We start from the raw sequence: 19,864 nt of genomic DNA, 5'->3' as shown, positions 1-19,864 counted from the left end.
TTAATCTTGAAAGAAAAAAGGAATGAACCATAAATATACTCTCAGAGATTCAAAATAGAAACTCAGAAACAAGTGTATTTCCCCATGAATTCAATATAAAATTCAAAGAATAATAAATTCCTATTTCATTTGAATTGTTTACATCCTAGTTTATAAGAAAATAATTATAATCCTATTTAAATCAAAGAGAGTATTTAAAAGGAAGAAAACATTAAACTAAAATCTATAAAGAATATTATTTCAAAATATTAAGTAAAATAGTATTAAAGAGGTTATCATCACCTATTAAAAAGATAATATATTATTCCCAGGTTAGATTGTACCAGAAATGCAATCATTTCAACATTAGGAAAATTACAAATTTAGTGTACTGTAATGTCATTATTCATAAAAACTAGATAAAGTCATGTAGACAAATTAACAAGATTTTGAAAGAAAAACACATGTTTAATTGGTAAAAACAATAGAAATTAATGTTATTAATAAGACAATTTGCAGGCATATTTCCTGATTTATACACATTTATCAATAGAGAGAGAAATTATAGATAGAGAGAGAAAGATTGGTCTCAACCCTTCTAACTTTAGGGATAGATCTGATTCTCGATTTCATAGGCACAGACATAGGCTTACCAGAGATTTCTAGATAAAGTAAAGGATCAATGAACAAGCACAAGGAACCAGTCCTTCTAGAGCAAAGGTTAAAAAAAAAAGACGACTCTCCTTCCCTGCTCCCTTTTTAAACTCCAGTAGCTTTTCCCAGGTGGTGATTTTCTCCTGGCTCTGGGATGTTGACAATGGGGATGCCCATGCTGACTGGGAAGCCAGGCTCCAGCCATCAGACATGCCATGTGATCTGTGATTCCTATGTCCCCCACTAGGGTGCTCAGAATCCAAGTCCCCTAAATAATTTACTTCACAAACAATAAATGTAAATTCAAAACTATGAGGATCAATACCTTCAGTCTCACAAAAAACTTCTAGGAGGGTTGAAATGTCATCTGGGGAAAAAAATGACTGTTTAAATTAGAACATGTGCCAATATTAGTTCCAAATAGATACATATTCTCTATATAAAATGACATATGACTAAATTACAGAAGAATTTAAGAATCTTTTTCACCAATTAGAATAAGGTAAGAATTAAAGGACTAGAGAGCACTGTAGGGAGATACATTAGACAGGTTTTTTATTGAAAAAGTTTGCAAAAAGAAAAGTAATGCTGTTTGAATTTTGTTTCTGTTATACTATGAGGGGAACTGTTCGTTGTAACATTTAAAATGGTTGTCTGCCATAAACTGTGGCAGTTAAAATGGTTGAGGTTGTAAACTGTAGTGAGTAAAATAGTGGAAGATATAAATTATGATAGATATAAGAGTGGGTGAGTAAATTTGACAGCAGCAATATGTTTCACTACAGTGTCTTGGGTTTTAAAATCAAATATAAGGTGGTCACCAGGGAAATATTCCCAATTATTCAAATACCCAAGTCAATTGGGTTTTATAGAGATTTTAATTAACAATACAATGAGTAATCAAAGAAAGAGAGAGAGAGAAAGGAAATAAGTATGAAGGGCCTTAAGCCAACATGGCCTAGACCCAAGTCTTAAGAGAGAGAGATCAGTCAGTTAGTCTTTTATCACTCACCACAAGGTCTGTCTAAGCAAGTATTCTAGGGACACCAGGCCAGCTCCATCTCAGCTGACTTCATCAGAGACAGTTCCAGCCAGAGTCCTCCTCAAAGAGCCTTCCAGCCAGAGACTGTTCCAAAGAGCCTCTCTCCAGAGCCTCCAGAGGGACAGAGTCCCCTCAGAGGAGCTCCAGCGAGACCTCCTTAGAGATTGTCCTCCAAGAGCTTCCCTTCTCTAGAGCCTCTCTCAAGAGATTCTTCCCAAGTGATCCTCATTAGAGATCCTCCAAAAGGATTCTCATAAGAGACTTCTCCAAAAGGATTGTCCTTCAAGAGATTCTGCTTTTTCTTATATAGGGGGTTTTCTCCTATGTCACCTCCCCTAAGTCCTTACATCTACCAATCACAGTAGACGTTTTCCAAAGGACAACCCATTCTAAAAACACAGCTGGGTCGACTAATCCCCTCAAGAGAAAACCTCTGAATAAGTTTTCACCTCTTTGCTCCTGGCAAGTTTACAAGTTGCCTGACCATTAATAGGTACTTAGCATCCCATTGTATCAATTCTAAAAACAGGCATGACTCAAAGAACTCCTTGCCTTATTATAAGTATGGTTTTAAGTACTTTCATTGTTTAGCAAGGAGTTTTCTCCCCTAAAGCAGTCCGGTGGAGTAGAGGTCCTCCCATTTCTGATCCAAGTAGAGTTCTCACTGTCAAAATGGGGAATGTTCCCTGTAGGGAATTGTTCCAATTGAGAATTCCCCGATGGGGAAATTTTTAACATTCACAAGTCTGAGAGATTTCAAGATTTACATCATTGAGAACTCACTTTTTCACAATAAATTTCTATGCTTAATGTCTATTATCCTGGATCTATATGGAACTATTATAATTGGTTGGGGATGAGTTATGGCCCAACAGATTTTAAGGAGGCGAAGTAGATGAACAGTTTTTCAAAGCAGAGAGGGAGACTATTTTTTAAAACCCTTACCTTCCTTCTTGGAGTCAATACAGTGTATTGGTTCCAAGGCAGAAGAGTGGTCAGGGCTAGACAATCTGGGTTAAGTGACTTGCCCAGGGTCACCCAGTTAGGAAGTGTCTGAGGCCAGATTTGAACCTAGGACCGGCCATCTCTAGGCCTGACTCTCAATTCACTGAGCCACCCAGCTGCCCCCAGAGAGGGAGACTATTAACAACTCTAGGAGGATATGCTCTACATTACAAGCTGTAAGAAGTATATTTCGGGGATTTTGACTGAATATATTATACTACTGGTTCCCGGGGATTAATTAAAATCCCAATAAAAAGACTCAAGTCAGTTAGGGAATTTTATGTTGGTTTAATTAATATAGAGGGAAAGAATTAAGAAGAGAGAAAGGGGTAAAATTTCTCCAGCCTAGCCTAAGCGAAGGGAAGTTCAGAGAACTCAGTAACTGAGGCCAACTCGGAAGATTAGGGGATTCCTAGGAGGATAGTGTTTTGGAAGGTAATGGAAAAGGAATCAGTCTAAACTCACTCACCTAGTATGCTCACACCAAGCCACCAAGACACCAAGACCCAAGATGCCAAATGCTGCCCGGCACTCCCCACGTTGCCAACAGAGACCAACATCTCCATGAGTGAGAGACAGAGTGAGAGCCATATCTCTATGAGAGAGCCAGAGCCACTTCTCCACAAAAAAAAAGCACTGGGAGAGGAAGAGACACGAAATATGTAGACTCTTTTTTTTTTTACATTACTTCCTGCATCTCACATGTACCAATGGTAGCTTAAGCTTGACTTAGGACAGCCCAGGGGGTCTGTCAGTTGTTTCTGATTTGTCACTTGCTAGCACATGTCAGTCATAGGCCATCCTCCTCAACACTTAATCCTTAATTAAGGTTGTAGGCATTCTTGTTTGTTAGGATTTTAAAAACTAATCAAGTCATAGAAAATCTAAAATTCACAATCCCCCCTATGATGATTGGGGGACTAGTCTCTCCAATTGACCACTAAACATAGTCACCCTGCACCTCTACATTCTTCTAACTGCAGGTGCATACAAAATTTCACCTTCTAAGAGGAAACTACAATAGTTAGAGATAAGAGAGAAATAGAAGAAAGACAGCAAAACCAATGTTTGCTGGGTGCATAATTGTTCATGGACATCCCAATACCAATTGTAGTAGTAGAACCTCTCAAATTTTTAAGATACACTAGATAAAATTCTTTTAAGCCACATTTCTTCTGCCAAGGCTTTTTGCCCACCCCACCCACCCTCACAAACTCCAACTCTCTTTGGAGTTGCTGTGTTTTTCTTTTACTACTTTTTGCCTGGTTGCTTGCTCTTCCTACTGGCCAGGCTATTTTTATCAGGAGGACTCTTGGCGAAGAAGAAATAAATCAATTCTCTCCTCCAACTACTTGAGTTCTTTGTTTCTCTTTCCTCCTTCATTCCTCTTTGCCGCTGACTCTGGTGTTGCTGATACTGCTTCCAACTGATCTTCTGGACCCAGATTTCTCACCCAACCCCAGGCCCCAGCCTCCAGAAATCCTCCTCCTGATCTCCCTCTCTGATCATAAATCAGACTCCACCTCCCTGACATGACCCTGATCACTGTTGCTGCCCCTGTTGGGCTGATTGCTACCACCAAGAAGCTAGGAGTCCTTGGAGTTGCTCCTCAGGGAAGATGGCAAACAAAAAAACAAAAAACTGGAGTGTCTTTTTCCTTAGGCAACAATTAGCCTCCTAATTCCCTCTGGTGAAACTAGTGTTTTACCTCAGGGGGGGCAGGGAGAAGGAAGAGACTCTTCCAAACAGGAAGTTGATTATAATCATGGTGTATTCTATGAAAGAGCAGTGCATTAACTATTTCAAACAGCTTCCAGATTTAGGATTTTTTTTTCTTTCTACCACTGATCCTTTCAATTATCTTGCCTGAGATTCAGGGGAGAAATTCATCCCCCTCCAACCCTTTGCCATTTGGGCCTGCCCAGTTTGAGATTCCTAAAACCCATGTTCTCCCTCACTATAGGATATTCCAGAGTGCTGACAATAGGGATCTGAATTTTAGAAAAATAAACTTTAAAGGGTCTGGAGTTGAAATTTTAAGCCTTTTCAGACTCCATTTTTTTTAATGAAACTCTCTGTATCATATTGTATTTTGCTGATTGTTTTGTTTAAGATTTAATTTTGTTGTTTTAAGTTCATATATTAAATGTATTCAATGCTGTTCTCTTACACTGAATCATTTTAATCTACTGTGTTTTAACTATTAGATATATTCTGTTACCTTTCCCTTATGACTAATGAACAAAATATTGTAAAATATTATAAAAGCCCATAAACAGCCCTTTTTTCCATTTTGCATTTGTTAATTGTTACATAGATGATGGATGGACTCAACCTGGCTAACAACCTTTAGAGAATTTAATAAGCTAAGAATTTAATTGGGGTCTTAATTGGGGTTAAGGGGTCTTCAGAAATAATTTTAATTAGCTAGTGGTTTCTGAATAGATGAGTTTTTTATGTTTATATTTTAAAGAATATTGTATTAAAGGTAGAGAAACAAAGAAATGTTCCTACCAAGGTATTTCTATGAAGCTTGTAAAGATAATTTTAGTGTTTTGACTTAAATCTAAATAATTGGTCGCCAGGGATGATTCCCAAATAATAAAATACCCAAATCAGCTGGAAATTATGGAGATTTAATTAATATAGAGAAGGAATTAAGGAAGAGAGAGAGAGAGAGAGAGAAGAGAGAGAGAGAGAGAGAGAGAGAGAGAGAGAGAGAGAGAGAGAGAGAGAGAGAGAGAGAGAGAATTAATTTAAACTGCTGCTCTGGCTCAGGCTGAGCTAGGAAGTAGTTAAAGAGTTAAAGGCTTTGGCCAAAGTGGCCTTCCTGAGTCTAAAGTAAAGGGAGTCAGTCTTATCACTCACCAGGAGACCATCTCCAAGGAAGCTCCAATACTCCACTGAACTCAATCTCCTGAACTGAGTTCAGAATCCCATTCCACTTTGAACTGAATTGCCTTTTTGCCTCCTTTTAAAGAAATTTCTCTCTCATGTCACCTCCTCTAAATTTTTACATCTACCAATCACAGTAGATGCTTTTTCCAGGACTGCCCATTCTTTAGTTCTCACCACTTTTTAGTTCTTACCTTCTCTGGTTATATTATATTTTCTGAGGTACTTCACACTTCTTTTTTAAGCTTGCCTTTTGTGAGTTACTTGACCTTTTTGTGATTAATTTAACTTTTATAGGTACTTAACACCCTTTTGTATTAGATCTAAAATAGACGTACCTTAAAGTACTAGCTTTAATATAAGGTATGAGTTAAGTACCTTCATTATTCAATCAGGAGTTTACAACTTTAGCTTCCCCTAAAGTATGTCTAAGTATGGGTGGAGTAATTTAAAGTTCCCAAGACATTTCTGATTCTTGTTAGACCAAGTATCTCCGTTGTTACAATAAGGAAATAGCCAAATCAAATCTTTTAAAGTACAGTCTGAGTAGTTTTTATGATTCACAAGCCAGAAGTCAAAAAAAGCTCCTGCAAAATTCTTCAGTTCAATTTACTTCCACCAGAACAATCTAAATTTCTTGGTGATGTTCTAGACCCAAATAAGTTTTATTTTGTTTAAAAATATATTTGCCTAGGTTGAAAGATTTGCTACATCTGTAAAAATTGTAACAAATATCCATTAGTTCATAGGTTTTTTTGTCATATAGAAACTTATATGAAATATGATAGGGATTTTGTTTGCTATTGTAATTAAATGGGCTATTATAATTTTGGAGATTTTGATACTTTTTGAATGTGCATTACATGTTGTACTATTGTTCTTTATAAAAAAACTGTTACTTTGTGAAAATCATTTGCCTATACTCACAGTGGATCATGGTCAGGTTTGAAGAAGAAATGGATCTCATTTTTGGTGAGAAACCTTTGTATTCTACATTTCCTTAGCTGACAGTGTCAATGATTGTAAGCTATATATTTTTGATTTTTAAAAAATCTTTTATTGTTGTTTTTGCTTGCATGTGCAAAATACTATTTCAGTTTTATTTTTCTCTCCATTTTGTATTTGAAGCACATGTCATCAGCATTGAGAGGATTTTCTTTAACCTTTTTGATTTTGCAGTAATATAAGTTTAAAATATATTTGCTATAATTTCAATGTATGCCCCAAAAGCTTGAGACTATAAAAATGATGCCACTGATTTTTTAAAAAGAATTATGAGACTTTGCTTAATGATTCTGTCTGATTCCAAGCAAGAGAATACAAAAAGAACCACTTCACAGTGCCAAAGAATCATAAAGCTAAACCGCATAGAGCCTATCGAGCACAAGGTCAAAGAGACCAATCAATCCCAATGGGATTCATGAAAATTTTGAGCCAACAAGAAGACTTGGAACTAGTTTGGGGTTCAAGGTTGAGGCTGTTTAACATGTCTTAAAGGTAGGTCTTTCTTTTCCCATATTCTACCAAGTATATCAAATTTGGCTCCTACCTGACTCCTATAATCTAGTCCCTTTTCTGTCTTTCATGGAGTGGCAAACTTTCTATAGTCCTAGCTACTGATTGGGTGAATGCATAATTGCTTGCATCATTGGGCCCTAATTCAAGGACCTGTTATGGATTTATTTTTCCTTTACTTGATAGTCTATATTTCATCCAGAACTTATTTTTTAATTTGGATTTTAAAAATATTTTTATTTCTCTTGCCAATTGATTCATATACCGCATAACTCAGCCATGCATCCCAAAGTGATCCCTGTGTTTTTCACAATACCCTCTTTAGGGGGAATGAATTATTATTATTTTAAATTGCAAATTTTAAATTCTTTTTTAGAGTAATTTTAGGTTAAGAAACATGATACCTCTCCAAATCCAGAAAATGAACTCTTCTTAGAAGGTACCATGAAGATGCCTCCACAGACCACAAGCTACATCAAGAAGATTCAGAATGAACTTTGGGTGTGGTTGATTGAACTGAAGGTTGATTGAGCATTTAATTTGAATGTATACTCTTATGCCAAAAGGGGACTACCCCCTAACTGGCATTTTGTCAATGGGTCTAGCAATTATTGATTTTATTCTCTTTTCCTCTTATCCTCAAATCATTGCAATTTCAAAGTTGGTATGTTTATGAGACCACTGGAAAGACTAGTCTTCCTCGGGTCTTGGGGGGGGGGATAATGTATGATTGAAAATCTGTTACCCTAAAAAAGAACTACATATCCCAAGAGCCCACTGACTTCCTGTAATTATCTACTTCCTGAAGACAGAAGATAAAGGGTGTGAACTTTTGAGGCTCCTTCTCTCTGATATAGAATCAGCATTGCTGGTGGTGAGTGGGGTTGACTAAAAAATGGCTAACCAGCCATGGGCACATGGTCTTTATTTTGTATCTTCTTTATTCCTTGATTTCTAGTAATTATTAATAAATCATTTAAATATAATATTATTATTGAGATTTAATTTTAACTTTTACAAAGGTCTACCTCATAATCCAACTTATTGGCCAAGGTGACAGATAAAGAGGTAAATTATTGAAGGAGCTATATGCAAAGAGCACACTGATGCCACATTGGTGGAGAAGAAAATTGCCTTGACTGCTTTGGAAGGCATTTAGGAATAATACCTAAGAATTCATTAAGCTGTGTAGATTCTACACAGCACTAATTTGGATGTATTCCAAAGTAAATTTTCAAAAATGAGGGAAAATACAAATACAAAAAATATTAAATAGGAGTATTGTGTTGTAAAAAGAGCCAGAAATAAAGTGACAAAGTATCATTTGAAGAATCACAAAAAATATAATGGATGAACACAACAAAATATTTCTGTCTTAAGAAATGACAGAAGGAAGTCAGAGAAAACTGGAAAGACAGAAATGATGCAGAGTGAAACAGGACTAGGAAAACTATGTATGGAATGACTACAACATTAAAAAGGAAAGAAACTATGAAAACTTGAGAACTCTGATCAATGAAATAGTCAAATATGATTCCAAAAGATTAATGATAAAAATAAATGATTACCCTCTCTCTTAGTGTAGATATAATGAAATACAGACAATGAATAAGGCATAGATTTCCAGGTATAACCATTTCTATGCAAAATTTTTTTTTGACTTGCTGATCCTTCTTTTTCAAAGAATACTGAAGATGTACATGATGAAGTCTTGATTTTCACATAGATTGGATTTAAGTGAGGCACAGTTGCACAGTCATCATCATCACTGGCTCTTCCAGGGTTATTAAAGTCTGGTGGCTTTCCTATGCATTTGTTATATTGAAAGATTTGGCAGGGGATGAGGAAATTCAGATGGGATTAGTGATAGTGATTCTGCTCTCTCCCAAAAATGGAATGGAACACAAGAAAAAAAATGAATGCCTTCAAAAAGTTTTAATAGAAAGTACAGGAAATTTTCAGGTTGTATGACCAACAAGATGGAGGGCTAGAAATTTGTTTCAGTGTTTATGACTTCTCAAAAGCCTTTTAAGATTAGAATAATGCATTAAAGGCAAATCCATCAGGTCTATGTCCATGAAATAAGACATCATACACCCAAACGAGTTAATAGCTCATAAATGACAAAGGGTGCCATTTATACTGCCTAGTACACTCCTTCAGCTCCTCCAAAAGTAACAGGGCTGTACAACTGTGCCCTAGGGTGATCCACTCAACAATTCCTTTACAACTCCAGCAATCAAAGCCTTCCCACTTTCCTGACACTTCCCTCACCACAATATCTTATGGTAAAAAAAGAAGCAAACCCCAACATCCAACTCATGTAGAGAAGGTGGAGATATAGGACACGAACCCCTACTGGAATCAGCATTGTAAGTATTATGCTACAAGATTACTCCACCACAGAAGAGAACAGAAGGGACAGAAACAGGACAGTAGTGAGGGAGGAGCATAGACTAGACTTAAAGAAAGGGAACTGACATCTAATTGGGTAAACTTAGTCCTCTAAGAAGGCACTATAGAAAAAAGAGAAATGCCTTCAAAAAATAGCCCCCAAAGAAACCTTTGACAATTCATTATGCCATTTGTGTTTATTTTTTATAAAAAAAAACAGAAATGTATAGACATAGGAACTTGTCAATATCACAGGAGGATGTTTCTGAAACCAAAATCAGGTTACATGTTCCATGCAGATCGAGTCGGGGCTTTTGCAATAAATACAAGAATAAAGCAAGAATTCCCTTCTCTAAGCTTTATATGATTTAGGTCTAGAAATCCTATTATTAGGATTCAAAACAGAGAAAGAACACAAAGATATTAAAATAGAGATAAAATAAGTGGTTTAGAAAATGTTAACTAAATAGCAAAGATGTTAAGTCAAACAATAGCCAATAGCTTCAATAAAGTTTCATATCTACAAAGTAAACACACAAAAATAAACATTTCTATCAAACAAAATCGAAGGCACCTTTAGAGGTTGGAAGCCCATTACTAAAAAACCCTAAAAACTGGATACAATATTTAGAGTGCAATATACTAAAATGTAGCAAGATTCATAAAATGTTTGCTCAATTCAATTACAAATTGCTGCTTAAAGAAATAAAACAACTCTAATACTAAGAGATCTATTCAGTACTCATGGCAACAGATTTACTGTAGGTGGTAAGAGTCCAGCATGATTCCAAATATGAGGGACTGGAAGGAAAGCATTGCCCATAATAATAATATAATAATTAGGAAGGCGGGGGAGTTTTATGGAGGAAACATATTAAGTTACTAAGAGCCAGCCTTTTCCTATGGACATTTTGTTCAGCAATACTTATTTAAAGGCACTCTTCTTGATGTGTGGCTATCAATTAATCCCCAATGTGAATTTTATTCAACTCCCCTCAGCTTTCCAATTCATAATTATTTCATTGCACTTTCTCTCACTCAGTCATTTTCCTGAACTCCCAGAAGATGGCAGTGTTCACTTTCTCAGGAGACCATCCAAGGCTCCAACAAATGACCTGAAAGTGTATAACACACAATCATATAGAAACATATTCCATGCCTCTAAAAAAGTCTTCTTCTCTTTCTAAATTTCTGTGTTGACTCACAATGGCTAATTATTGTTTCTCCCTAATGTCACCATTAAGAAAGTTGTATCCCCTACTCACTGAATCTAAATGAAAGATAAGGGGAAAGATGTACTATTTTCCCCACCTAGTTATTGAACCATTCCTTTCTTCTAAAAATTTAGCATGATAGGCCATTTAAGATTATTTATAGCTTCTTCCTGAATATATAGGAAAAGGAAGAGGAAGAATTATTCTGCTGTTCAGAAAAAGGGGGCCATTAGAGTTATTAATTTTAGGAATAAAATTGGAACTAAGAGGAATCAAGATATTTGGTGAAATAAAATTCAAAATGGAAATGTTTATTTAAATATTTTTGTTTAAAGAAAATAAAAGGGAAGGAAGAAGGGTATCTTATGACATATTAAAAAAATACTCACGTAAAAAGACCAAGTTTACTCAAGATGAAGCATGGTAGCAACCATTTAAATCAAAAATAAAGGGGGGAGAAAGAGAATTTTTTTAATTAAACAGTATTCTAAACCACCTGAAAAGAGAGAGGAAAGAGATAAGCTCCAAGTAATATATTACATTTGCAAAGGGAAAAAATATATTATTGGTCAGAAAGTTTGATTATCAAGAAACTTTTTTTTTTTTTAAACCCTTACCTTCTATCTTGGAGCCAAATTGGCTCCAAGGCAGAAGAGTGGTAAGGGCTAGGCAATGGGGGTCAAGTGATGTGTCCAGGGTCACATAGCTAGGAAGGGTCTGAGGCCAGATTTGAACCTAGGACCTCCCATCTCTAGGCCTGGCTCTCAATCCACTGAACTACCCAGCTGCACCCATCAAGAAACTTTCTGAAGGCTTCTATCTCTAAAAAAGAAAAGCTAATATTTTTTGGTTTGCTTTCATGATCCTTCAATTCCATGGAAGATATATGAACTGATCAGGCATCTTAGAAATTTTTCTCAAAAATAGAATAGGGGCTTATGTGAAAATGATGAAGATCTTGTTTGGAAAAGATGTATAGTGGAAATTTTTTTCAAGGGAAGTCAACCAATGAGATAGCAGAAAGTTCCAAAGATGAAATTCTGAAGATGCATATAAGTTACAATGGGAAGAAAAACTGACATTAACTGGAGAAACCAAGAAGAATGCAAAAAGGATTTACTGACTTATTAAATATATAGATATATGCCAAAGATGATACAAGTAAGAAATACAAATAATAAGGAAGAAATTGAGAAACATTTTATAGTGACAAAAAATATTGCCAAGCATTCTAAAAATCAGAATGAGTGTAATCTGCCCAAAGAATAGGGAGCAAAATGCCTTTTTTGATTACTACATTGGACAATGAGAAGTATTAAAGGTCTTAGGTCATTGTACAAGGTAGGTGGCATAATGATAGCTGCCAAAAGAGAAATGATACAGCCAGAAGAACAAGAAGACATATAATAAAGTTGCTTCCCCCAATGATCACCCGGCTAAAAAAATTCCTCCAATCAGATCTGGAAAATACACCAAACCCTGATGTGTACCTCTGAAGTCACTGAGTCAGTATTTCTATCCAGGCCAGCGTAGTGAGACATGCTTAGAAGTCTGTGGACATTACGTCTGGACTGAGACTAGAAGAGATTCACTAAGGCAACACATGAAAAGACGTGCCAACTGAACGATTTTTAACCACTATCATCTAGCTTACTCGATAGAGCACTGGACCTGAAATAAGGAAGAGCTGACTTCAAAGCTGGTTTCAGACACTTACTAGTTCTGTGTCCTTAGGAAAGTTGGTTCACATGTTTGCCATAATCCAGTGTGGAAGGAAATGACAAACTACTTCAGTATCTTTGCACATTATTGTGAAATATCCCATGCATGCTTTTGGTGCTGACTTTGTAAAGATTAAAATTAGGGGGAAACTGAGGCAGGTAGAAATTAGTTTCTCTCTGAAAGGAGTATTATTTTTTAGAGGTTTATTGAAGATTAAAATAGAAAGAAAATACAAGTAAGAAAGGCACTTGCTAGGTGGGCCAAAAGGCCTATTCAATTTCACTCACATCATGAGAGATGCATCTGCTCCGAAGGGGAAGCAGAAAAGAGACCCTCAGTAGGAGGAGAACTCCTTTAAATAATAATTTGTGTTCTCACCCAGGTGAGAATTTAGTGCAATTACAAAGCATTCTGGGAAGTGAGCAAGGACTTCTGGGGACTGAAGTCCTGGGTTCAAGTCTCCATTTTTACAACTTGGAGATCCCTCCTTTGAACCCCTTTTGTCTCCCCTCTCTCCTGTTCCTTCCCCCCCTCCATGATCACAGTTGAGTTTGAAGCTTATCTTCAAAGGACAATGATACATTCATTGATTAATGGAAAGGAAGAAAAAATGTTTCCAGCAGCTCCTCATAATCATAATTAAGACACAAAGATCTGAAAGAAGAAAGGGTAGGTGATGCCAGAATTATGTATATATATATATATATATATACACATACATACTAAAATATTTTTACCAGCTCTCTATGTGGCAGCAAAGAATTGGAAATTGAGGGGATGCCAAGCAATTGGGGAATGGCTAAATAAATCGTGGTATATGATGGTAATGTAATATGACTGTGCCATAAGAAACAGAGCAGGCAAATAAAAAGCAATGTTAGAAGTGTTATAAGGAAGAGAGGATTTGAGCATATGAGGTGGGTCTGCAGGGAAATGCAGATGCAGGGAAAAGATTCTAGAATGTGGGGGTGGGGAAAGTGTGAGACAGTCAACTGAGGTTGGAGCTGGGTCTTTCTCTGCTTTGACCTGGAGAGACTGGCTACTTTCCCTGTGTAGCTATTTCTACCTTGTATTTCCCATCCTACCTGCTTACCTGGGCTTGTGGTCATCTACTGAGCTTCCTGATGTGATCCTGAATCATCTGGGCCATCTGTCTGTAAGATTAGGTCTGGGGTCCTTCTGGATCCAAGACCTCTCCCTGGGCCCTGTCCTGCCAAACTGTCAAGACTCACTACCTATATTACCATCAAAAGGGGGGCTTTGGGGTTAGTGTGGGTTTATCTATATCAGGGACTGGGGTTTCTAGACAAATAGATAAGAATTAAGTTATCTCAAAATCTATGAAGACTCTCAGTGACAAGACGTTTAGATCTGGGGGAGGTTTAGGTAGCCGTTATTAGTTTAGGATTATCCAAATCCCCTTTCACCTTCCTTGTCATAATAGATCCAACATTCATCCCTGTTATATAGTGGTCTGTGTTTGTTACCTCAGGACAGGCTCTGTCTGGATTGGATCTTTTAACTTGTCAACTCATAGTCAACCTTCCCAAATCAGTTACATCTTCTGACACTGGCCCTATCTGAACCATCTAAACCCGTCCCCAAACCACCCTCCATTACAGAAGGATCTACAATGGATAATGAGCAGTGAAATTAGTAGAACCAAGAGAACAGTATACACAGAAACATATGTAATACTTGAAGAATAATTCATAAATGTCACTTATAGAAATTTAACCAAAAAATGGAAACATGAAACATAATTTATATATACATCTCTATCTCTTAGATGATGAGCTTCTGTGATGCAGAGTGGGAAGGAAGGAGCTAAGATTATGTTAATAAAATAAGAAGACAGGGTGAATTTATCACTGAATAATCTTTTCCAACCTCTTCTCTGATGTGCATCAGTCTTTATTTTCATTGGGTAATTTTTTGTCCTTTCCTTCTGGGCTTGCCATAAAAACTTGGGACTCTGGATATGAAAATACTCTACCCGTACAAATTGGCACATGTCCTGCCCTCCATAGTCTTAGGAAACTGCCCAGAGAACTGGGAAATCAGGTGGGTGAATGGTCTGGGCCACCAGTGAGCTGGAGCTGCACTTGAACACAGATCTTCCTCTGTTCTTCCAATACCAGAACCACTTGCCTCTGGCCTTCCAATAATAATGTTAATTGCTGCCCTCTGTAGAGTATCAAAGGTTTGCCAAGGAGAAAAGAATTATAGGATAATGTGAGATAAGCCCAAAGGGATCTTAGAGCCTGTTGGGTCTTGCATATTACTTTTAAAAAAGGAGACCAAGTCAAAGAAAGGCAATGTTTCTCTTTTCAGCATTAAACAACTGTAAGAATTTTAATTTAATTTTTTATGTTAAATATGAAAGTTCTAAAGAAATATAATGGTAACCAATTTTAAAATATTATAGTTTAAGTAAAAATTACTTTTATCAGCTTTATTTATAAAGAGGTAGAAAGAGTGAAAGCAGAAAAATGTAAGAAGGTAGAGAATTATCTAGCCTACTACCCTAAGAGCTGTCCTGGTGTAAGGCTCAGCCCTAACAGGGCACAGTAACCTTCAGCCAGAGGTCCCAGTAATATCTTCAGCAACAGTTTCACCAATACAGCCTTCTCCAGGAAAAGAAGGTCTCTCTGGAGCCAATCTATCCAGAAGCCAAGAAAGGAAAGCCAACTATTCACCCAGCAAGCTGACTCATTATCCAGGGAAAGAGTCTCCTCCTTCAGTCCAGTTCACTAAAGCAGAGTGTACAAAGACAAACTACAAAGGGGAAAAAGTTCAAAGAAGAAGTCCCTTGGACAGGAAATTAAGAATGTTTTATAGTTCTTTTTCTATATCACTTCCTGTCCATCCCCACATTATAGAACTAATCTCAGGCTTTCAATTTGGCTAGCACTGCCCAGAGGTGGGGCAGTGGCCTCTGGAGTGGTCACTAACACTAGGAAGTGATTTGCAAACTTTCTTACTTAGTATCAAGTAAGGGTACTTCAAGTTTTTTATTTGATTAGCTAAAAATAGGCAAGGAAAGAGTTCTCACAACCAGGAACAACATGAGGGAGAATTAGAAACCAGATCTTGCAGATTTCATGAGCAGCACTCCTCCATTGTGGCCCGGATCATGGCACAGCTGCCTAAGAGATTAGACGGGAAAAAGTCTCAGACTAACACTGAGTCCTGGGATCAAGGAGGTAAAACATTTGGATGAGGAAGATGACAACAATATCTATAATAGCTAGTATTAATGCAGCACACTAAAGGTTACAAAGCACCTTATAGGGAGACTAGGACCATCATTTCACTCCAATAGTTTTTTTCATTGAGTAATTGCTTCTGCCAATACATTAGTGCTTAATAAATCTTCAATTTATTGAATTCTCATTTAGTCTTAAGTGTTTTATTTCATGACATGGCATTTAAAGTAAAGGTGATCATAAAACTGGGGAAATATTATGGGTCCTTTGTTTTAGGGACAGAATTGAGTTATGATATTGGGAATGTATATATATATATGTATATATATATATAATAAAAAATAAAAAAAGGTGAATTAACCACAAAAAGGTGTTAAGTAACTACAAAAGGCGAAATTACCAAACAAGGCATTAAGTAACCCAAAAAGATATAATCTAACCAGAGACGGTGATAACTAAAGAATAGGCATTCCTGGAGAAAAGCATCTGCTGTGATAGTAGACGTGAAATTTAGGAGAGATGACACAAGAGAAAAAGATCTTTAAAAAGAGGCTCAAAAGCAGAAGGAGATAATTTCATTTGGATTCAGACATTTGGACAGTCATTCGGAGATTCAGGCACTGACTCGGAGGAGTGACTGGAGGATGGACCCTTGAGGAGCGACCAGATGACAGACACCCAGACTTCTTTTAGACTGTCCCTGTTGGTGAGTGAAAGCTGACTTAGTGACCCTGCCTTTCTGGAGGTATGAAGCCTCCAGGTAAGGCCCATCTTCTTGAGACTTTCTTCCCCTGGATGTTGCTTAGAGATTCTAACTGGTATCAGAAGAAGCCAGAATTTTCTCTCTCTATCATTTCTTAAAAACTTCCTTCTATTGTAAATAAACTACCATAAATTCCATTTACTTTAGTAATTCATTTTGGGATTTAGAAATTAAACCCCTGGCAACCACCTAATATATATATATATATGTATATATATATATATATATATTCAGAGTCCAACCACAATTTATTTTAATAGGAAGAAGAGAACTTTAGGGCTTGTTAGTGAAATGACTACAGGAAACAAAGGTGAGGGCTTTTTGCAACAGAATGTGCAAGAAACTGTCATGCCAATCACCAGTTGGCACCCTGAATTAAGCAATAACTTCTGGAAAAATCTCTATTTTCCTCCTGGAAGAATTAGTGAAAAGATCATCTGTCCCACATCCAAATGAGAGAATGGCACCCAGAGAATATCCCCAGCCTGTAGGGCGTTCTGCTTGGAGGACGGTGGGGACAGGAGGCTGAGATCATCTACACCTGGGCCACCCAGGCTCTGCCACTTTCTGACCTTGGGTGGGGGGCCTCACAGACTCTACTCTGAGGCAACCCAGCCAAGCCCACAGTCCCTGGAGAGACCTCTGCTTCTGAGCAGGATTTCACATCCCAGGAACTTCCTTGACTCCAGAGAGGTCAATGGAACTTCCACAAACTTCATCCCAATTAGCAGTGCTGAGGCCACAGGAGGGAGAAAGGAGGGGGTGAGAAAAACAAGTTTTTCACTCAGACACAGACAGGGACACAGGTGCAGGGCCCCAAGCAGCCATGATCCCTGGAGTCCCTCCAGACTGAGCTCCCTCTGTCTGGGAGGGGGCAGCCAACAAAGGATCCTATCCATGCATACTGACAAAGGTATTTAAGGGAGTCCAATAGCCAGAGCAAATCCATACAAATACACCCTGGCCAAGGCAGCAACTCCTCTGTCTCAGACTGCTCAGAATCCTAGTGCTTCCATCTGCAAGACTGTGAAGGGCAGAGCAAAGCTGGAAAGAGACAATTCAGCACCAAGAGGATTTCCCCATCCCAAGGCACCTGAAGCTGCTCTTGCCCTGCTTCCTGCACAGCCAATCACAGACTTGGCTGAGAACCAGAGGCCAATCTCCCTGATGTTCTCCATGCTTTTCTGGTTGCTGCAACTTCAGCTTCCACTATTGCTAGGTGGGGAGAAAGGGACTCCCTGCCGCCTAGAAAGGACTTTCAGCCCCACATACTACAGAGATGGGGATCTTGTTGTTGGAGGATTTTTTCCTCTAATTAAAAATAAAATAACCCAATTCGGCTATTGGAAAATGTTTTGGATGCACCCTAAGTACAATATGAAAGACTATCGGTAAGTACTTCTATTTGTAAATTATTTCTTTTTCAATGATCAAGTGTTTATTTTATTTCAACATCCTTCCCAATTTCCCACAGGAAAACAAAAGAAAATAAAAGTCCTTTGAACAATTATGCATAATCAAGTGAAACAAACAACCTTAATGAACAGATCGCAAAATGAATGTTTTACTTTCCCCATCAGTCCATCACAGTTTTATAATACAGTGGGTACATGCTTCATAATCAGTCCTCTAGGATCATCGTGGAGGGCAGCTAAGTGTCAAACTGGACAGAGTTTTGAGTGAGGAAAACTCATTTTCCTGAATTCAAGCCTCAGCCACTTACTAGCTGTGTGATTAGTCATTCCCTAATCAATGAGCAATCCTTAATGTCTAAGTCTTTGCCACTAAAATGAGTGTTTCTCTATGAATTTCTTTACATTGAAGTCCTTCTCCTCTTTCTTTTAGCTCTTTAAGGTATTGCTTAGTCAAAAGATATCTATAATTCAGTAAATTTTGTCTAGATTGATTCATACGTCCACCAACAATACACCAACACGATACTTACCTTACAGTCATCTCACATTTCTCTTCTTTTTTGCAACTTGTCTAAACTGATCTGTGTGAGGTAGAAACTCAAAATTGCTTTTAATAACATTTCCTTAATCATCAGGCATTTGGGACACTACTTTATATAACTTAAATAGATTTTAAGTGATTCTGGTTTGTATAAAACCAGATTCATTCCCCAAAATATGAATTGTCAGAGGACTTGATTTTTATTTGGCGGGGAACCATTTTCTTTTAATTTTGTTCAATTAAGAGTTTCTATTTTTGCTCCCTTTCTTCTCTATATTCTTTGGTTATGATCACTACTTCAATTCATAAATCTAAAAAATGATGTTGTTTTCATTATGACAACTTAAAAGCTGGAGACCCCAAGTTTGTCCCTGTTCCCCTGAAAATTCACTTTTAGGGAGGTCTCCAACTTGCCATTTCAGAGGGGACATCAGCCTTAAAGTATTTTATTATCCTAGTTAAGGTGTGGCTTTAGTATCTAAGCAACCCCTTTAGTCTTAGAAGTTTCCTTCATTGTATCAGACATCCATTCCCAAGAAGACACACACCTGTGCAGGGACCATCCTTTTAGCATACATTGTATAGTTAATCACTCTCTGATGCCTTTGCCTCAGGCTATGGTTCCTTTACCAAGCCTGATTGGGTCCTGTCAGTAGAATTTGGACACCCCAATTTCCTTATAGTCATGGCAATGTCAATCAATCCTATTTCCCTTCCCTCGGTTCCCCAAAAGGTATATAACTTCCCCAAATTCTATTTTTTCCTTGGAACCATCATCTAGTGTGGTGATTTCTTCCAGGGATAAGTCCCTAGAGTCCAAGGTTGTAGGCCCTGTAAAGTTCTTGGTGCTGGAATCTGTGTAGTGGCCAAATATTGAGCCTATCCCATTCCTGACTAAAGACTTGGTTTTTGTGAATACTTAAGTAGTTCTGTGTTTTTTGCAAGTTAACAATTATTCTGATTTTCTGTGATGTTATTTTCAAATCCAATGTATGTACCAGTTGCAAATTTACATTGGAATATAATTTGAGGAGATGGTCTATGTCTAATATGTACCAGGTATGAAAGAGATTTATTTACTGTTGTCTAAACTGAGTTAACACTAACTTAAGTACCTCACTAGATTGTGAAGACAGGATTAACTCTCCTTGGTCTACTTTTTGTTGAATCAACACAACCTTGGACTAGGTGGAGGAGCTCTCAAAACACAGAGAATTCATACCCTACTCAGTGCTAGCTGAGAAGCCAACAAGATACTTGGAGAGCTCCACTCTATTTTTAAACTCAATCAGTCAGAAACTTATAAGAGTTCACACAAGAATTCACATACTCAGAAACTGTGAACCTTTTTGATGAGAAATTGACCTTCAGAAGGTGAGAATTTGACCCCACAGACACTGTTCCCTGGACAGTGCTAGACAATTTGGAAACTGTGATTGGCACCCATGAAGAGGGGAGGAGACAAGAAGTCACCATAAAAGCCAGGCCAAACTCCCTTAGAGCAGATAGTCTTTGA

The sequence above is a fragment of the Monodelphis domestica genome, chromosome 4, assembly GCF_027887165.1.
Source record: "Monodelphis domestica isolate mMonDom1 chromosome 4, mMonDom1.pri, whole genome shotgun sequence".
NCBI classification, from domain to species: Eukaryota; Metazoa; Chordata; class Mammalia; order Didelphimorphia; family Didelphidae; genus Monodelphis; species Monodelphis domestica.
Note: the sequence above shows the minus strand (reverse complement) of the source record.